The sequence below is a fragment of the Bubalus kerabau genome, chromosome 22, assembly GCF_029407905.1.
Source record: "Bubalus kerabau isolate K-KA32 ecotype Philippines breed swamp buffalo chromosome 22, PCC_UOA_SB_1v2, whole genome shotgun sequence".
Lineage (NCBI taxonomy): Eukaryota > Metazoa > Chordata > Mammalia > Artiodactyla > Bovidae > Bubalus > Bubalus kerabau.
The window spans coordinates 40,345,598-40,359,880 of record NC_073645.1 but is presented as its reverse complement, the minus strand read 5'-3'; the positions used below and the strand labels follow the sequence as shown (position 1 = coordinate 40,359,880).

Here is a 14,283-nt window from a genome sequence, read left to right as displayed (position 1 = left end):
TTTAAAGCTTTAGTCCAAAGCTACTGTGCTGTATCATCAAGAAGGATCAGACTGGCTGAAGTTCAGATGGATGTTAAACAATATTCTATTAAGCCACAGATATGAAATATTAAATGTTATTTTAAAATTCTAGGTTAGATATGGATTAGATTGAGCCATATGAAATTATTGATATGTGGCTGTTTTTAATCTGTGAAATGGTAATTTCATATGATTTAACATCATTCCATAACTAACAATATATTTTATCAAACTATATCACTAACCTCAAAGAACTAAAACGCTTAACTTGAATAATTGCTTTCATTCATTTATTTATTCTTTTAATAAATATATTTAACCCTCCTGTATATCACAAAATACCAACTTGGATGACTTAAACAACAGAAATGTATTTCCCATCTTTCTGGAGGCAGGAAAGTGCAAAATCAATGTGCTTCTATTCCTGGTGAGAACTCTCTTCCAGGCTTATAGATGGCCACCCTCTCGCCATGTTCCCAAAGGGTAAAGAGAGAGACAGAGTGAGAGCAAGCTCTTTGGTGTCTCTTCTTAAAGAAGATTAAAGCTATGAGATCAGGGTCCCGCCTCCATAAAGGCCCTATCTCCAAATATAGTCATATCTCAGAGATACTGTGCGCTCAATTCCAGACCACCATAGTAAAGCAAATGACTCCAATTAAATCATTCCCTAGTGCATATAAAAGTTATGTTAACACTATATTGTAGTTGTTAAGTGCTCAATAGCATTGTATCTAAAAAAATGTAGAAGGACTTCCCTGGTGATCTAGTGGTTAAGAATCTGCCTGCAAATACAAGGGACATGGGTTCGATCCCTGAGCCAGGAAGGAAGACCCCATATGCTGAAGAGTAACTAAGCCCGTGCGCTGCAGCTACTGAAGCCCACACACCCTAGAGCTTGTGCTCACGACAGGAGAGGCCACTGCAATGAGAAGCCTGCCCATCACGATGAAGAGTCGCCTCCACTCACCGCAACTAGAGAAAAATGCGGGAGCAGCAACAAAGACCCAGCACACCCAAGAATAAATATAAAGTAAATAAACTGAATTTTTTTTCATTTTTAAATGTGGATACCTTACTTAAAAAATATTTTATTGCCAGAAACAAATGCTAGCCATCATCTGATCCTTCAGAACCGTGATCTTTCTGCAGTAGTAACATCAAAGATCACTGATCACAGATCACCAGAACAAATATAATCATAATGAAAAAGTCTGAAATAGTCCGAGAATTATCAAAATGTGACACAGAGACACAGAGTGAGCAAACGCTGTTGGAAAATGGCACTGATAGACATGCTCAAGTCAGGGTTGCCGCAAACCTTCAATTTGTAAAAAAAAAAAAATGCAATACCTGCAACGTGTAGTAAACTGAAGCACAACAAAATGATGTATGGGGGCGGGGCTGAGGGTTTGAAAATAAGAATTCGGTGGGGAGGTGAGAATACAGAAACTCAGTGAGCTCTTGAATAGTAGGAAAGACAAACCCATGCCCAGAATATGTTTCAGTCCTAACAAAGACAGGTTGTTGCTTTCTCCAGGATTAAAGAATTCTGATGTAATCAATTTATCACCAAAAGTCATGTTCTCTTTGCTGGAGGACTGGTCTTGTTGCAGGTTCAGCATTGGTCTGCAGCTGGCAGCTCACACATTCAGCAGCATCTGCAGGAGATGCATCAGCCGTGGTGAAAGGGAACTACGTTGACTGCTCCGTTCATGGACCTGTTGTGCAAGCAGCAGGGTGGGCAGGGCAGGGCCTGGCTGATCCCACTTTCTGTGTGTTGTTTCAGGCCCCCTCTGCAAATGAACAGTGACGGTGGGCAATGATGTAGGTCACCTTGAACCCACTGCCTGGAATCTATCCACATCCATCTTCCTAGACCTCTTTGCCTCCGATCTAATGCTTTCAGATCTGTGTCCAACCAGCCAGACCTTTCACCACTTCCCAGGAGTCTATGTTTATCCTTATGTCAGATCATGTCTCCCGCCACACCAAGTTCATGACAAAGTTTAGGATTTACTCCTTGAAGCTGGAAGGATTTCCTACCCACCCTCGCCCCAGTTTCCAGCGTCACCCATGAATGAATATAGTGTGGTGACATTTATTTCTAGCTTGCCACAACACTCTGAACTGACCCATGTGTGAGCCCCAGACTGGGTTTTTCTCCTCCATCAGTTGGCCATAGAGAACTTCTCATGTGGCCATAAGGGTGAGCTAGGGGTGAGGCAAGGGAGAGGAAAGGGAGCTGGGAAATTTGTATTTCATTTCCCATCAGTCTCCTAGAGAATATTAATTCACGGGCACATTGAGAAGGATGTCAACCTGGGAGCACTTCAGTCAGGAGTCTGGATGGATGTGGGCCAGAGCCACAGTACCTGCCACACTGGTGAAAACCAGTTACAAAAGGGAAGTGAAAAAGTCCTATTCACCATATTAACCAGGAATAAATTTAATAATAAGGGAATAGAGCCTATATAAAGAAAGCTATAAAATCTTATTGAAGATCTTAAAATAAGGCCCAGAGAAATGGAGGAACATATCATGTTCCTAGTAAAGAAAGTTTAATGCCATAAAAGTTTCAGTCCTCAAATTAACTTAGAAATAAAACACAATTCAGTTTGGCATCCCTGTGCGTTTTGTGTGTTGAGGTGCTGGGGATGCTGGGAGTGCATGAAGCTATTTTAAAGCTTATATGTAAGTAATAACTATCTGGGAGTGACTAAGAGAAGTTTGAAAGAGGAACAATACTTGGAGGGGTTACCCTACAACATTATAAAACTCCTTATATTATACTATACCTGTGTGTGTGTGTGTATTATATACTACACTACACTATAATCTAAGCAATATGCTACTGACACAGGAATACATGAATAAATAAAGAACAAAACAGAGAATGAGAATAACTCACAGTGTATATGGGAACATAATACATGTAAAAGGTGGCGCTTTGATTCAATGTGAAGAGGGTAGTTTATAAACCAAATGACGCAGAAAGAACTGGCTGGCCATTGGGGTGGAGGTGAATGCTACATCTCAAACCTCACGTCATAAACAAAAATAAATTCCAGATGAAATACTCAAAAACTAAGAGTCTGGAGAAAGTTCAACACTTTCCACCTGAGAAGCAGGCACTCTGGTTTCTGTCCTTGGGGAGGAGTGATCTTGGAGCCTCATTGTTCCAAGCCTAGACGCTCCACATCCCCTGGAAAACTGACAATCGGGAAGGTGACCGCGGTGGGTGTTATGTCCCAAAACGCTTTTCCAAAATGAGCCTGTTGCCACACTGGGACAAAGCATCCTTTTATCCTCACTTCCCCTGCAAGCTTTAAAAAGTTCTTTAATGTCTCCAGACCTCAATTTCCTCACTCGTAAAAGACTGTGAAGATTCGATGAGATAACAAGGGTAACATACTAAAAAGAGTTCCTGGCACAGAATAAGTGCCCAATAAATGCTATGATTACTGTCATTATTACCATTATGGGTATAGTCCTTATTTTCATCTGTCAAGGTATCATGTAAAACCAACTGGCCATTATGAGAAAACATCCTCCGCGAAGTTCTGGACATCACCCGCTTCTCCTCTAATCATTAATGCACAGGCACTGGGCTCGCAGAACTAGCTAAAGCAGCAGGTCATGGCCACGTCCATTGCCAGCAGCACCTGCCTCCTAGTTCTTATTATAGTTACTATTATTGTCCTGCCAGCTCTGTGACTCTAACACCTGGCTATTTATTTCCCTTTAAAGTTTTTTTCAAAGCCTGTTATCTCACTCTTTGTGAAAATCCAACCTAACTAGGTCTATTTGTACCCTATCATTTGCTAATGTTTTTTTTTTTTTTTTTTTTTCCTGTTACAGAATTTTTCTCCACTAACTCAGAGGAGAGGTAAGAAACCGTGCCTGACTTGACCCTATCGAGTTCAACTAATCCGCATATCACGTTGTTCTCTTTTAATTAGACTTCCCAACAGTTTTCCCAGTTCCAAGCTGAGGCTCCTCAGGGATCCGTGAGATCTGAAAAAGATTTTCCATAAAGTAATCTTCGAAGAGCAGAAATTCTGAAACACATCCGCTTTTGCCCTGTAACTGCGAAGTTTGCCCTAATGGGAGACCAGCTGTAGCCCTGCTACATCCCAGACTTCCCCAGGCCACATGGGAGTGGTCATTTCCAAGCCTGTTTGAGGTGGTGCCCAGGCTTATACTGAATTAGGAACTTGAGATGCTATCTCTTCACTTTTAGATGGATAATGGGCTTTCAGCAGAGGAAGCTAACATTTATTAAACACCTACTGTGTGACTAGGCACTACAGTCCTCATATAAAGAACATTAGCTCAGTATTTGAACTGCCTCAATTTTTTTTATTTATTTATTTTTAATTTTATTTTATTTTTAAACTTTACATAATTGTATTAGTTTTGCCAAACATCAAAATGAATCCGCCACAGGTATACATGTGTTCCACATCCTGAACCCTCCTCCCTCCTCCCTCCCCATACCACCCCTCTGGGTCGTCCCAGTGCACCAGCCCCAAGCATCCAGTATCGTGCATCAAACCTGGACTGGCAACTCGTTTCATACATGATATTTTACATGTTTCAATTGTGCTTAGTTTAAGATTCACAAGAAGTTGCAAATACAGTACAGAACGTTCCTATGGACCTTTTGCCCAGCTTCCTCCAACCATCAAGCCTTCCATAACCATGACACATTGTCAAAACCAGGAAACTGACATTGATATCATATATTAACCCAGATGCCGTCCTGGTCAAATTTCACCTGAACTGCGTTCATGCAAGTCTGGCTCCTCATCTGCAGTTTGCAACTTTGGTAAGAAAATGAACATCTCCCTGCTTCAGCTCATTTAGCTGTAAAATGGAGACACTAATCATACCTATATTACAGGATTATTATGAGAATTAAGTAAGATTAGCTATTATTATTTGCAAATCCTTACAACAACCCTATGAGGTAGAGACTTGGGAGACTGCAAAACTGTCTACCATTACCCTCCTTCCTTGGAAACTTGGTGTTTCTTTCCATCAAGAGATGGAGTCCATTCCCCACTCCTTGAATCTGGGTTTGGTGGAATGGGACTTGTTTTGGCCAGCTGAATGCAGCAAGGTGATAACGTGCTGGTTTTGAGGCTATGTCTCAACAGGGCTAATGTTCTGTCTCTTATTCTCTCTGAACACTGGTTCTACCATATGAACAAGCCTAGGCTAGCTAACTTCAAGAGGAAAAACTTATGACCCAAATCACCCCTGTCACCCAACAGCCAAATCCCTGAGACAGAGCTGCCCTGCTGACCTGCAGCTGATTGTAGAGATTTGAGAGTCCATCGGAGACCAGAGTAACTCAACAGAGCCCAGCCTCAGTTTCCAGCTCAAAGTGAGCTAGAGGGAGGGTTACTGCTTACCACTGAAAGTCAGGGGTCGTCATGCAGCTATAGGTAACTGAAACAGATAGTATCATGAAAATGTTAACAGTAACTACATTATTAGATGATGAGAATTAATAAAATAATGAACATAATACATTTAGTGTCCAACCCGTGAGACACTCTCAATAAATGTTCATTGCCGTAATTGTCGTCATTCACAGCATCCCATTCTACAAATGAGAAAACCAACATTTAGAAAAGCTTAGGAAGTTTGCTAGTAAGCATCTGAGCCTGATTTCAAACGCTGGTCTCATTCCAAAGCTGTGTGCTTTTCCCTATGGGAAAATGTCTCTTTCTGCTTCCTCTGTCCTCACCCCATTGGGATGATGCTAAACTAATCCACCATAATTCAAATAGTGATAGATTGTAATATGGTCCTCACTCTCGCTGCTTCTCTGTGAGTCTGTAACAAACTTTTAAAAGGTGATAGTATGATATTTAATATAGACACACAAAGAAAGATATTTGATATTTAAATTATTCATTTAAAAGGAAAACACTCAAATTAGAATTTTGAAGAACTGGTTCACATTTCAATGTAAGAACAAATGTCCCACAAAATCTCCACTACTGTTATCTTTAGGAGATTCTGGAATCCTGGGCAGAAGTCAATTGAATGTTGTTGAGAAAAAATTAGAGGAAATAGAATCTTAAAGTTCTCAGTCGTCGTTGGTCTTACAATGTTATGATCCATTTTTGTTGTTCAGGTGAGGGTTGTGCGGTGAGCCTGTGGGCATGTGCTGACATCACGTTAATGTAGATGAGAGAACAGACTTGCAACAAAGGCTGTGGGAGAGAAAAGATGTGAAGATGATGCCCTGGAGTGTCCCTCTGCCAAGAAGCCAGACACAGTATGAGTGAGATGTTTGGGGAAAGGACACAGATGACTTGAATGTGGTAAGCTTTCATTTTACATTTTGATGAAAAGTCTGCAATTTTTAGACTGTCCTAGATCAAACCATAGCTAAATGTAAAATGCACAGAGTTGGGTTCATCTTGATTTTCCAATCACGTAGCCATATTTATGGCCACTCTATAATTATCACCCCCACTCCCAGAGCAGTGATAAGTGTGCCCCTTCATATACCACTCATTTGTGTCCCAGTGAAGGAACCAGAAGGCAAAAACCCACCTGATATACAAGTATTCCTTTAGCCACATGAGAATTCGTGGAATTCTTCCCCATAGTGAATGAGAATGTCTTGTGTCAGGGAAGAAACTATTGGTAGTTCACTCAATGTTCATCTTTTCCTTTTCACACTAGCAAAACTAATTTTATTAGGGAGCAATCATGTGTCAAAATTAAAAACAAATAATAAACCTATTATCCCATCCTCCCCTACAGCTGGAAGTGACCATGCAACTAAGTTCATGAGAGTGATATGTACGCTAAAGTTATTAGGTGAGGTTTTTGCTGCTTTTCTTCCTCCTTCTTCCTTTCTGGAATGTAGGTGTGATGGTTGGAGCTATAGCAGCCAGTTTGCAATTATTTAATAGCTGAGCCACTTGACTCTCAGCCCAAGTTTTCTCATTTAGTAATTGAGCAATCAGTTTAACTTTCCTGTGCCTCAATTTCTCTATTGTAAAAATCAAGGTAACAATAGTAACTGGTGGTTGATGAGGTTATCCACAAAACTGACCTTACGGGATGATTGGATATAGTGAGTTTTGTCTAATGTGCATTCTGTTGAAGTAGTAGGGGTAGATGTAGTAATAGTAATAGGCACAATATTAGTAGTAGTAACAATTATGATTTAGTGATAAAGTGAGCTGAGGGTCAAACTAGAAAGCACTTAAAATGATCTTATGAGAAATTTTTCATTCCATGAAACAGATAATAATCTTAAGCAGGAGAGCGACATGACTGCTTCCAAGTTATAAGAGTTACAAGCTTCCAAGTTAAAAAGTGTTACCTCCTCTCTGTAACCAAAACCTACACTAGCCATTTCTACATATCAGTTAACCAAGCCAATGCCACTCCATGGCAAAGAACTCCCAAATCCATAATTAAAAGAGAAAAATGAAGACAGTAGAATGAACTATTCATAAGCAAACCTCATTTCATTTAAAGGATTGACATTTATTCTGAAATTATGTCCTTATAATTCTTATAAGTTTTCTTTTTGTCATTTAAAAAACTGTCCTTTCTTTTATTAAATGTTAGAGGGGGGTAAATATTATTCATAACAGAATAAGCAACAAACCTTATTGGTACCTTGGTTTTGTTTTAATCTGCAAACCTAAGAATCACAAGTCTGGAAAATAGGTTTAAATATTTCAGTGGATATACTCCCCACCTCCCACCCCCTGATTCCACAAATGAAAACAAAGTCGCCTCACTCAGTAAGGTACTACATCATGAGTCAGAACTCAGGAAATGATCCCAGGCTTGTATACATGCATTTTGATAAAATGTAGACAGACATCATATCAAGGTTAAATAACATGCGGTGTCTGTCCACTATGTAACTTGCTGGATTTTTTTTTAAACAAATGATGATATATATGATTAACAATCCGAACTGGCCATTTACAAGAGTTTCTAGTCATGTACTAGACCAGTGCTCTCAGATTTTAGCATGCCTCAGAATCACCTGGATGGCTTGTTAAAACTGGGGTCATCAATCTCACCCTTCGAGTGTTTGATTCACAAGGTGTGGAGTGGGGTCTGAGAAATTTGAGTTGCTTGCAAGTTGACAGGTAAAGTTGCTTGCCCTGGGACCACACTTTGAGGCACACTGCTCCAGATAAAGAAAAATTGTGAGAGCAAATGTGAGTCACAAAAATATTTCTCACACAAAAAACATAATAGAATAAAAAGCATAGTTTTTAGTTTCATTTGTCTATAGAATATGTGTACCTCAGGGAATAAGTCAACCTGAAAGGAATGACCGGTAGCAATCTTATCAAATGATTTTATTAAAGTACTATCAGCGACTCCCTTGGTGGTCCAGTGGTTAAGAATTTGCCTTGTAGTGCAGGGGACGTGGGTTTGATCCCTGGTCAGGGAACTAAGATTCAACATGATGCAACTAAGGCCTGATGCAGCTGAATAAATAAATAAATAACTTTAAATAACAGAGAATTCCTTGGTCGGAGGAGGAATCTTCATGTTGGGGCCCGGTAAATCATTCCATAGACAGTGGTCTCCTTCCAGGTCTGAACATCACGTCGTTCGGTATCTTCACGCACATCCCTCTCTTGCTCCATTTGGAGCTCGGATGTGGAGAGCAACTCTAAGAAGATGCAGTCTCCCGAAAGGTGGCTCTCTTCCGAGCCTGCTGTCCAATGCCAACAACAGGCCCACTACATTTAGCAGAAGTAGAAGAAAAGAAAACACACAGTCCCACTCCAGGACACACCTGCAACCCACCGGACAGCCCACCAGCTTCCAAACGGTTCTTAGAAAAATTAGGCTATCTTTCATTAGCTATCTATCATGTGGCCTCCACGGGCTGCAGGATATGAGGGCCATTTAATTAGGCCCTGGACCACTCTCTGGTGTGAAAAGGCTCTCAAACGCTTTGATTCCCCACTGCTTCGCAGCAGGAAGTTGTTGGCGATAATTGACATAGGATTTCCTTGTTAACCAGCAGCAGACATGCCGGATTAAAGCGACAGAGATCTCGAGAAGAAAGTGAAAGAGATAAGAAGCTCAGGAAGACTTCTGCTTATTTGGCACTTGAGGACGGGGAGGAAACAGCAATCACCCACTCAAGTGGCGACTCCCAGAGTGGAAGGGGCGTCCCCTTATCAGACCCATTTCAGCTTGGCTGATCAAAGATTGACTCCCCGTAAAATCACATAGGCCTGGGGTTTGTTAGTTTATTAAGCGGCAGGTTTTCAGAATTATCACAGGTTTAAAGATGGATTGCAGTTTATGTGAAGGGGGAGAGGATTATCGGGTTTTCATCTTAACAATTATAAAATATCACAGCTGAAAGCTTGCTTGCAAATGACATAATTTTCCACCGCCAACTAAACAGGTCATTGTGAGGCTGCGTGTAAGCGTTCTCCACGAGGGAGGAAATGCAGACAAATTAACTCTGGGGAGGAATGAAGATGAGGGGCCTCCAAACGCCTTTTTCCATTTCGGAAGCTGGTGCGATCTCATTGTCCCCTGTGCGCTTCTATAGGTAATTATATTTAATTTCTTACTGGGGCCATTTAGGTCGGCTTGCATTCAAAGAGAGGGACAAGAGAAAGCAGCCGACTGAGATGTGTCTTTAAAAGCTGTGATAAATGATACCGAAATAGATCCACATGAGGCAAGTGAAATGAAATGTCTGCTTTGGAGTAGAGACAATTATTGTATATCACTTAATAACTTAACCTTACAAGAGCACATGTGGCATTAATAAAGGGCTTGGAGCTGCAAAAGCATGTTATGGGACTTCCTTTTGACAACATATAGGTCCTGGTTTTGCATGCCTGCTCACCTGTGTACTTGACCATGGATCCATACTTCAGATAAATACAAATGCTTGCATCCTTCTAGTTTTTTAAATTTGCATTTACTATTGTTCAAGTTATCAGAGAAATGTGTACTGGTTGTAGAAAATCAAGAAAATTGAGAAAAATATTAAGAATGAATAAAAATAATTCCCCCCATCCAGGGCTAAGAACCAGACAAATCCTGCAGGTTTTGTTGTTACCTATACACAAGTATGTAACATCTTGGAAATCAGGCTAACTGCTTACAAATGTTTTTTTAATCCATAGTTTATTTAACAATAGACCATGAATTTTTCCTATGCTGTGCTGTTCTGTGCTTAGTCACTCAGTCGGGTCCGACTCTGCAACCCCATGGACTGTAGCCCCCCAGGCTCCTCTGTCCATGGAATTCTCCAGGCAAGAATACTGGAGCTAGTTGCCATGCCCTCCTCGAATTTTCCCTATATTTAGTAACTATTATTTGAAGGTTTGATTTTGAATCATGGTGTTGTGCTTGATAACATAATTTACTTGGCTCAATAGACATTTGGATTGCCATCAATTTTTTGGTATTATAAACAAAACTGAAACGACTAGTTTTGAACATAAATCTTTTTATGTTTTACTGCTCCCTTGGTAGAATTAGAAATAGAATTTCTGGCTCAAAGGGCATGGTCACTTTTAAGGACACTGATACCTACTCAAATCTGCAGATTTTCAACAGAGCTTGAAAATAATTGTCCTGGTGTTGAAATCAGAAGCATTTTATGTCATTCACCCTGAAGCGAGAGCAAGTAACAGCAACTATTTCATCAAAAGAAGATCAGTCATTCTGTCCGCATCACTTGGGTCCTTTCGTGCTGACAACCTTTTATTGTTAAGCTCTGTGACAGACTATGACAATAAACAGTGACTCAGTAATCAAGTTAATGGGGCCAAACTCTGAAGATAATCATGTCAATGTTAACGACCTAAACATCGAACACATCTTTTATCCAAGAAGTTCAAGTTCCTCCAAGAGCACCAATTCATTATCATTCACAAGTGCAGATGGAATTGGTTGAGAAAACAACAAAAACAAAAACCTTTAAAAACAAACTGAAAGGGAAGCAGTGGGAGGAAGGAGGAAAAACTGATTCTGGACCAGGTTTTTTTTTTAACAAAATAACCCTTGGGGGTTGATCTACTATAGAAAAGAGGTGGGGGGTTTTGACTTTTTTTTTTTTCCATTGTAATTGTTCTGTTTGCTGCCGAAGGACTGGAGCCAATCAGCCAACAACTCTTTGAGGCTATCTTGAAAACGATAAAGCAAATATCATCTTTACTTTCTGCATCCTTGACAGGAGTCTTGTTTAAGTGGGGTTTCCAGTACAAAAGTCCAGTTGTTTCTCATCTGAGGAATATTTAGTGTGCAGAAGATTGAGATGATCTGGGGTGTTATGTTGTTCCTGAATTAAAGAAAATGGTCTGCCTGGGCAGAAGCTTATGTTATGTGACTGCAGGACTTTTCTGTGTAATTTACTCATGAAGAAGATGCACAAAAAGATGCTCTTGGTTGACTTTAAGTTCTTTGGAAAATACACACATCTATGAAAAAAAGATAATTTTGCCTATTTGTCTATGAAACCCTGAAAGAATAGTTTTATGTATTATCTATAGAAAAGATACTTTTAATTTACCTCTACTTCTTCTTAAGGTGTACATTTATCTGTGAAATTATTTTTATAAAACTCAATTCAGACATTGTCTGTCTGGTAAGAATATGTATTACAAGCAACATCTAACTGTTCAGTATTTTGAAGCCACTTACATTTCTCCATCTATGAACAAAGATGGAAAATGGTCATTCACCTCTCAGCACCAGAGACTAAACCTCACTATATTGAAATCACATTGAGCCCAAACACAGGGTACCACATTGTCAGAAATTAGCCTGTTTCTGCCTGGGGTAAAATAAACAAGCCTGAATCTACTTTATCCCAAATTTTCTTTTCCTGTCCTTTTTTTTTATCTTGGGTAATGTCTATTTTATGTGGCAAAATGCAATGAAGTTGCTTCCCACAATGTAATCTAGGGAACTGAGACATTTATAAATCCTGCTGCTATAGTGGTAACTCCGACTTTCAACACTTTAACCCGTTTGAAGGGCTGAAGAGTAAGCAGCCTCCTTGTCCCCCAGTCCTGCTGATGGGAGAGACTTAGAAATCATTTCAGCAGCCAGGGCTGCTTTGCTCAGAGAAACATCTGTCCAGGGGAGGAAGCAGGGAGTATCACTGACTGAAATAAAAATCAACAGGAACATCACCTTCTCGATCTGGTCCCCAAGATTGCCTTGGGGAGGATGGTCCCTGGGAGCCCTGGTAATTTAGGGTGCAGAAATCAGAGACAAATGGAGCTTGCTGTAATCATTTTCTCATTACCATCTTGGGAAATTTCCAGCAAAGGTCTGGGAGAATAATACAATGCCCCTGGTACTAGTAATACAGTCTGACTCGCAATGCAGCTTTCACAGTGCCGTAGAGGAGAATGAAAAATCTTTTGAGCCTAAGACTGTATCTGTAAAGGACACGCACAGAGAATGTCAGGGAGCTCTTACTAAATAGCACCGGTCAATTCTGCTTTTCAAATTAGGAAAAGTTTGTATTTCTAAGTTATACACGGGGGAACCCCAATTTTCAACCACTTATAACTTTGGGGCCCAACAAAGCAAGATTTGCTTTAAAAATTCTTTCATCGGGGAGGGCCTAAAGATTGATTTTATTTTATTATTAAATTGCACATCCTTCATTCATGAGGTAAGGGACATTAATTTACATATGATATATATCGTATGGCATATATAATAGAATGACATGTTATAATGATAATATATACAGCAAAAGAAGAAGAAAAATGTGGGCATTTTAGAAATTGTCATTTCTGAATTTTTTGAGTCCTTCTATAGAAGATATCCTGTATGAAGATTCCTCTGCAAGTTTGCCGGAATTTCTCCAGCAGACCAAGCCAAGACAGCTTTCTCAAAGGGGAGCTGATTTCTTAACACCGGTAATGAAAGTCACTCACATATATCAATGGCTTCCTGTGTTATGCCAGACGCAGTTTTAAGTGTTTTGCGTCTATGATCTCATTTAATTATCATACCACCCTATGTTTGAAAACAAATTGCTCTAGCTGAAAGTCTTCATTTATACATTTGTTTAGAAATCGGGAGTAGGTGTCTACAATTTGTCAGGCACTGCGCCTGAGTGTTGAGGATTTGAAGATGAAAAAAAAAAACACAAAACCCTGAGCACATGTGTGAAAAACAGAGCCCGAGACATGGAAGCACAGCAGAGCGTAATCTGAAGGAGGCAGGACCCTGAGTGTAAGCACTAGCTTCTGACTCCCGGGGGCTTGGACGGGAATCCCAGTTTTGTCACTGTGCGGGTGCCTCGGGCAAGCTCTGTAACTTCTCTGAGCCGTGGTTACCTAGTCCCTCAGGTGATAGTAATGCTGCCAGTGTTTCAGGCTGTTGCAAGAATTAAGAGAAGCCGACACGCCAAGCATTTAGTTAACCAGCTGACATCTAATCTGTACTTCAATAAATAGTATTACCTACTCATCATTATTATTTTATTTGTAATAAAATAGAAATAAAAAGTTTATTTTTAATAAAATAAGATTATTATCTTTCATTGTTATTATTTATTTTTATTATTATCATTATTTTTTTCATGATTTCTATTACTGTCAGTGCTCTAACAATTTAGTAAAGTATGATGAAATTACCAAAAAAATTTCCAGAACCAGAAGCTTCCACCTCTAACATCAATACTTTGTCACTGATCTTATCGGATTTTCTGGAGGTTCCCAGGGATGCAGGCCACCTCTGATATGCGATCACAGCTTCTTCAGTCTGTAGAGAGAGGAACCTCCAGCTGTCTCACCCAGGAAGGAACACTTTCTTTCTGAGATAGTGGTTTTTTTTAAACGTTATTTTAAAATCTGACCTGTGTTATTTTAAAATCTGACCTGTCTTAAAATGTCCTTTCCTTACAGAGTGATGGAGACACTAGGAAACACTTGTGAATGAGTTTATTTAGCAAAATTAAAAGTTGACAATCCTATGTGGAGGGACCTTCACCCAAACTTTTAAAAATAATTTTGTTGCTGGTTTTGGTGTTAAAAATAAATAAGTAAAAATTAAAAAAAAAAATAATTCTCTTGCTTCACGAAGTCTGGGAACCCCTGGTTCCTACAAAGTATTCTTTCCAGCAAAGCCTAAAGTCAACTCTCTTCCCAGAAAAAAAAAAGTGGTTGTTTTGGTCTGTTTTTATTTTTTCAGTGGCAAATGAGACTTTTGTAATGTCTTTTTCTGCGGCAATGTGGCTTTGAATTGAGGATTCAT

General features: G+C 39.7%; 3 long non-coding RNA genes across 4 annotated transcripts in view; 1 reads left to right on the top strand and 2 right to left on the bottom strand.

Moving 5' to 3' along the window:
* Positions 1–3,889: 3,889 nt before the first annotated feature.
* On the bottom strand, positions 3,890–6,861 carry LOC129636583 (uncharacterized). The gene is made up of 3 exons (XR_008707022.1): positions 6,595–6,861; positions 5,330–5,475; positions 3,890–4,035 (listed from the first exon to the last, which is right to left on the bottom strand). It is a non-coding gene; the product is annotated as an uncharacterized LOC129636583 (long non-coding RNA).
* Positions 5,702–11,880, top strand: LOC129636580 (uncharacterized). 2 transcript variants are annotated; one of them, XR_008707015.1, is made up of 4 exons: positions 5,702–5,859; positions 6,170–6,359; positions 8,544–9,598; positions 10,610–11,880. It is a non-coding gene; the product is annotated as an uncharacterized LOC129636580 (long non-coding RNA). The 2 variants fall into 2 exon arrangements; XR_008707014.1 differs by lacking the exons at positions 5,702–5,859; positions 6,170–6,359 and having other exon boundaries at positions 7,875–9,598.
* A 1,748-nt stretch (positions 11,881–13,628) lies between these two features.
* LOC129636584 (uncharacterized) overlaps positions 13,629–14,283 on the bottom strand; it is a 29,721-nt gene continuing 29,066 nt past the window's right edge. Inside the window, exon 3 of the long non-coding RNA XR_008707023.1 lies at positions 13,629–13,791. This is a non-coding gene — a long non-coding RNA (uncharacterized LOC129636584). The remainder of the gene's footprint in view (positions 13,792–14,283) is intronic.